General features: G+C 37.0%; 1 pseudogene; it reads left to right on the forward strand.

The window, feature by feature from the left end:
- Nucleotides 1–3,798: 3,798 nt before the first annotated feature.
- Nucleotides 3,799–6,000, forward strand: part of LOC111374935 — a 4,640-nt pseudogene continuing 2,438 nt past the window's right edge.

The raw sequence follows: 6,000 nt of genomic DNA on the forward strand, positions 1-6,000 counted from the left end.
CCATTCCAAGTCCATCAGTAGTTGTTCCTCATAACTTGCATCCCAATCCCATTGTTTCTTCTCCTCAAAGATCACATCCCTACTTATTACAACCCTTTTAGTGAGAGGGTTATAAAGTCTGTAGGCCTTGGACTCTTCACTGACTCCTAGCAACACACAACTGAAACTTTTATTCTCCAACTTGGTTCTTCTTACATCTGGCACATGGACATGTGCCACACAACCAAATACTCTAAAGTGCGCAACTAAGGGCTTCATTCCACTCCAAGCCTCTTCTGGAGTTACATTTTTGACAACCAGGGTTGGACACCTATTCAACACATATACAGTCCAGTTCACTGCTTCAGGCCAGAAGGTTTTGGGAATCTTCTTTTCTGAAAGCATGGATCGGACCATATTCATCACAGTCCTGTTCTTCCTCTCGGCCACTCCATTTTGTTGAGGAGTGTAGGCTGCGGTTAATTGTCTCTTGATTCCATTCTGCTTACAGAAGTTATTAAATTCCTCTGAGTTGAATTCTCCTCCTCGATCAGTGCGCAAGCATTTGATAAACAAACCAGTTTCTTTCTCAACAAGATTCTTAAAACATTTAAAGGAATTGAAAGCTTCTGACTTCTCTGTTAGAAAGTAGACCCATGCTTTCCTACTGTAGTCATCAATGAAGCATAAGGAGTACCTTTTTTTGCTGTTGGAAGTAGGAGTGATTAGGTCACATATATCTGCATGGATGAGTTGTAATCTCTGTGATGCTCTCCATGTACTCTTCTTTGGGATGGGATCACGATGCTGCTTTCCAACCATGCAGTCTGTGCACATCACGGTTGAAGCAGGAAGTGGCGGCAAACCACGCACCATTTTCTTAGATTGCAAGGTTCTCAATCCTTTATGGCTGAGATGACCATACCTGCAGTGCCAGAGATGGGAGAGGTCCTCTGAAGTTGTATGGAAACAGGAAGCTTTCTTTGCTTGTGACTTAGCTAACAAAACAAACATCCTGTTGGTTGTCATGTTAGTTTGAATGATCAAACCTCTCTCTGGATGATAGATTTTACAAGTTCCTGTTTGGATTAGGATGGCTAGTCCTTTTTCCTGTAGCTGTCCTATACTTAAGAGGTTGTTCTTCAAGTCTGGGACATAAAATACCTCTGTGACCACATGATTAAATCTATTCAAATGCAACCTCACATTTCCTTTTCCAAGCACATTCATCCTGGTATTGTTTCCCAGCTTCACCAATTGTCTAAAGCTTTCATCCAACTTACTAAACGCAGCTTTATCTCCACTCATGTGATTAGAACACCCTGAGTCCAAGAACCATGCATCCTCTCGGTTGGCTTCATTCATCTCTACATATGACATTAAAAGCATTTCTTCTTGCTCGTCTAACTCTGCATAATTGGCCTCTTTATCCCAAGTTGGACATTCATATTGGAAATGGCCAAGCTTATGGCATTTGTAGCATTCAACTGTAGCTCTGTTAATGACTTGGCGCCCTCTGCCTCTACCTCTTCCTCTAAAAGTGTTTCTACCACGCCCTCTTCCTCCAAACCTTTCTTCAGAAGTCACCTTTAAGGCTTGTTCTTCTCCACTGCTTCTGTGGAATTTCTGTTCATGCACTATCAATGAACTTTGCAATTCATCGATTGAGAGTTCATCTATATCCTTAGATTCCTCAATTGAACAAACTATGTAATTGAATTTGTCAGTTAAGGATCTAAGGATCTTTTCCACAATTGTCACATCCTTCATTTGCTCCCCATATGTCCTCATTTTATTGGCAACTGACATAACTCGTGTAAAATAATCAGTGACATTCTCACCTACTTTCATTTCAAGTGTTTCAAAATCCTTCCTCAATGCTTGGAGAATTGAACGCTTCACCCTAGCATTTCCCTCGTATTTCCTCTTCATGGAGTCCCAGATTTGCTTTGAGGTGTCCTTCTTCAAAATGGTCTCTAGAATGGTTCTGTCGATTGCTTGGAACAGGTAGTTCTTCACCTTCATATCCTTCAATCTCAGCTCCTCGAGTTTTTTCTGTTGTGCCTCTGTCATAGTTGCTTCTTCTGTCTCTGTATATCCTATCTCCACCAGGCTCCAATATTCTTTGGATCTCAGGAAATTCTCCATTAACATGCTCCAATGGTCGTAGTGCCCATCGAAGCGAGGTATTGCAGGTTGGACAAAATTTCCTTCACTCGTCATATCTTTCTCTCTCTCCTTTGTGTTTGCAAGTCACTCGAAAGGCTGCGGCTTTCTTTCTCTCAGGCCCAGTGGGGGCTCTGATACCAATTTGTTCTGGACAGAAAAATGAAAGCAGAAGACCAAGAACTCAAAACGAATTGAATGAATGACCTTGTTTATTGATTAATAACGTTGGCTATTAAATAGCCTTACAAGAATTAACAGAAAGCAGAAATTACGGCCCATGATTTACTCTAACAGAGACATGGTAACATGGAGAAAGAAAGAGTCAAAAACAAAAAACGAATCACCCTACTTAATAGGGATTTATTTAAATAGAGACTAATACTTGTCAGAAACTCAAGTCCTTTATAATCTCAGTTCAACAATCACATGGCAAGGTGAATGTACCAGCAACTAAGGGTATAAGAGGAGAAGTGAATGGAAGGGAATGTGTAACACAGAGTAGGAAACAGTATCAGGGGCAGACTTAGAGTAAGGTCAGTGGGGATAATCGAAAACTGGCCTGGCCCCACTTAGCCCCAAAACCATTACTGAAATGTATATAATTAGTGAGATGTCTGAATTTTCCCCACTGGCACATAGAAAGGAACATAAAATAAGGAGCACTTTAGTAAATATCCAATGTGGATCCTCTCTTCACATGAAGTAAATTATCCTTAAGATTTGAATTTCCACGTGTCAAGCATTTAAAAGATGTATTTTAAGTGTATGTATAGAAAACTCATTCAGATTCTAATTTTAATTATCCTCTCTTCGCATCGAAAACTCATTCAGATTGTACATCATACACTTGCCATGGACACAAGTAGACTTATATGTGTATGCTGGTTGTTTATCATATGTGTCCTTGATTACCTGCCTCAATACGAGTCCTCATATGGAGAATTTTGATTTGTGCTATCATTTATAATGGAGATTTTGAGTAATGGTGCGGTTGTATAAAAAGAAAAAGAAAAAAGAAAAAAGAAAAAAACTAAAAAAAAGAAAAAAACTAAATTATGGAGATTTACAACAATGAAAATTCTCATAGTGATGTGCCAAAATTATTTATGTTCATACGGTTTCTTCACAATACAAACATCACTCAAAAAATATAAATTATGTTCGGAATTCAAGCCCAAGAATACCAGCAAAATCAACAATGGTTGTGGTGGAACAATTAAAAGGTTTATTATGTTAAAAAAAAAAAAGGGTTTAAATGTATGGTTATTTATGTAATATTACTTATGCTCATATTAGTAAATAGAAAAAATATATGAAAATGTGGTGAACCAAATAAATATTATGGTGGCAATATAATTAGCTTTGTTAATATAGTAGTATTTATAAATAATTTTTATATCACTGTAATTTTAGTTATTATTTTTAGGCCTAATTTTTTCCTGAGATTTGATTCTTAATACAACACAAAGTCTGTTAATTTTTATTCTCTCTCATAATTTACAATTTTAAGTGAACTCTGTCATCACAACTCATGTAGGCTTCGAAAGTTTGATTTGATAGACTCTCCTCCGTTACGCGAACGTCTATTTATTTTCAACCGTCTTCCTCAAAAAGTACCTTTCAGCTTCAGCTTAACATTTCTCTCAATTTTCCAGAGAAAATATACAGGCGAATATCAGTACAAGATGCTATCAACGAAGGATGAAGGATCCGATTCGAGTGGTATCGAATTGGGTACGGCGGCAGCCGCCGAAGGTGAAGTCATTCCTGGCCGTGCTCGCTGTGATGGCGGCTCTGATGCTTCTACGTGCCATTGTTCACAATCACGACAACCTCTTCATTGCCGCCGAGGCAGTCCACTCCATCGGAATATCGGTTCTCATCTACAAGCTCAAGATGGAAAGAACCTGTGCTGGTAGGTACACCCAATATTTTGTTATTACCGATAAATTTTGTTGACAGAGCGAATATTTTGGGGATGAGAAAAATTGGAGCTTTGGTTGAGGGATTGACAAGATCTTGATTCCAATTAGATGGATTTTATTTATTTATTTGATGGAAAGAAGGCTTTTTTCATAATTTTCTGTTGGGGAGAGAGTAATGTGGGTGAGTTCTCTTTGTTATTTTCATATGGACATCTATTAAGGTTTTACAGTGGAGAGTTGAAGTGTATATGCATTAGCTTTCTTGCGTGGCAGATTAACAGCGGGTTAGGAAATGGGAACTGCATGGTGGTGGTGTAATATTTCTTTTGTCTTTTAAACCTATGACACGATGAAATAGAATGAAGGAGAGAATGCGGAAGTTGATAACAAAAAAATGAGAAGAAGCGAAAACTCCTGTTTGTAGTCATTCACAGGGTTCGTGCTGATTCAAATTCAATTTTTTCACTTAAGAGAGAAGTAAAAAGCCTTCATTTTCTTTTCATTGTACAAGAACGATTAAAAAAAATAAAAATCATAAGGCTACGTTCAATTGTTAAGGTATTATATCTCACATCGAATGATGATGGAAATAAATACCAATTTATGAAGGATTGGATTTCTCCATTTAATAAGGTTGACCTTGTTAAGATGGATCCCAAACTTTAAAATGGTATTAGAGCCAATCCATGAATTTCAAGATTGGTGTGATCAAGTGAGCCACCATCTTGAAAGGTTCTGTTAAAGTATTATATCCCACATCGAATGATGATGGAAATAAATACCAATTTATAAAGGATTGAGTTTCTTCATTTAGTAAGGTTGACTTTATTAAGATGGACCCCAAACTTTAAAATTTTAGAGAAGGTTGGTTAGTTCTATTTAACAAGGGTTAAATTATCAAATTTTATACCACTTCATAAGTTGGTTGTTTTTGGCTTTGAGCAATAACTTAATGTTATGTTGCAGCTTTCACAAAATGAGATTCTGAATGTGATTTTGAGGTTATAATTTCTGGAAAAATAAAAATTATAGTAGGTTAAGTTTTGGGTTATAATCAGAAAAATAATTCCGTTGACATACATAAACATTAAATTGTGACAGCGAACACAACTTGTGACTCTATTTCCATGGAAATTTTCTGGGTTTTTATTGAAGGACTTTCACTCAGATCCCAGGAGCTAACAGCCAAATTTTTTGGCTGTTAGACTGTGTTGCAGTTTTGTAATGGAATTTGATATACATACGTTGCTCGACTTGGCTACCCTGGCTACAACCTTATGGGTTATTTATATGATTCTAGACTGAGGTCAAGTTACATGGAGGATGACGACAATTTTGCATTATATCATGTGGTGAGTGTTCAACAGCATTGATGCAATCTTTTCTTCTTTCTTTTCCATTTGGGTTTGATTTTACGTAATTAATATCTTAATTTTCAAAATATTTTTTGGGACATGGTTTGATACGGGGAGTGAGGGAAGCACCTCATATGCTATTTAAAATTTGATTTTTTGATAAAGTGAATTTTTATATATGAGGTTTTCAGTGTAAAAACGCCTTTAAGTGATTCGATTACTAGCAGCCAGCCATACTATTAGGTTTTCCCCATTCTTTGTGAATTTTTTTGCACAATTAGTCTGAACCCTATAATATGTAGCAAATACATCCTCTACCTTTAACATCAGATCTTTGAATCCCCAACCTTTACTACTATTGGCATAGTTCCTTTTTACATAATTCTGTCAACTTTCCTTTTTGGCCTGACCACCAAACTCAAGATCACTCTGGCTTCACCAGTTATCAGCTTTACACTTGTACGTGCATGATGAAAGCTATTGACTACGTAAGCACGTATCAAATACCTTTATTGTAAAAGAATTGTAATGAAGAGAACACAGGAGAGAGAAGAAGGGAAGAGAAAAAGATT

Source organism: Olea europaea, unplaced genomic scaffold (genome assembly GCF_002742605.1).
Source record: "Olea europaea var. sylvestris unplaced genomic scaffold, O_europaea_v1 scaffold1314, whole genome shotgun sequence".
NCBI classification, from domain to species: Eukaryota; Viridiplantae; Streptophyta; class Magnoliopsida; order Lamiales; family Oleaceae; genus Olea; species Olea europaea.